Below are 585 nucleotides of genomic sequence, written 5' to 3' on the forward strand. Positions count from 1 at the left end.
TTGGCTACAAAAGAAGCAATAAAATCCTCTCTTTTAATATAAGATTTACTATTTTGCATTGGGAGATTTGGAAACCCGATCCCCAACCTTTGACCTCTAATTTTTCAACCATTCAAGTGCTTACTTAATTTAATACTGTATTTGGTATATATATATATTACTTTTATTGAATTATTCTTACTGCCAAAATTCAATTTATTTGTGATTAATACCCTACCTAGGTTAGAATAATAACTACTCAAACTTAGAATTTGGAAAATTCATTGAACGCCAATTAACATAGAATTGTTTCAACTCACTGATATAGACTGCTACTAACAATTAGTACANGCCATATCCGGAATTGTTGGTCAGTCTCCTGCCTTCCAAATTTAGTTTTAATGTTATGAATGTGTCCTCTCTGACCCTCTTCAAAAATGTTATTTTAAGCATCCAGTTTTGCTTCGTTTTTCATATCAAGTATTTGCATATCAGGTGGCACCTTTAGCTCATGGTTCGGAGGCAGTGACACGGTTGGGACGAATGGAGATGGAAACTTGGCTATCCATAACAAAAGAAGTCCACTGAATGCTGACCTTTTTGGCT

At 34.2% G+C, this 585-nt stretch overlaps 1 pseudogene; it reads left to right on the forward strand.

Annotated features, from left to right (window-relative positions):
• LOC111474352 overlaps positions 1 to 585 on the forward strand; it is a 1,793-nt pseudogene that overhangs the window by 470 nt on the left and 738 nt on the right.

This window comes from Cucurbita maxima, unplaced genomic scaffold (assembly GCF_002738345.1).
Source record: "Cucurbita maxima cultivar Rimu unplaced genomic scaffold, Cmax_1.0 Cma_Scf00324, whole genome shotgun sequence".
NCBI lineage: Eukaryota > Viridiplantae > Streptophyta > Magnoliopsida > Cucurbitales > Cucurbitaceae > Cucurbita > Cucurbita maxima.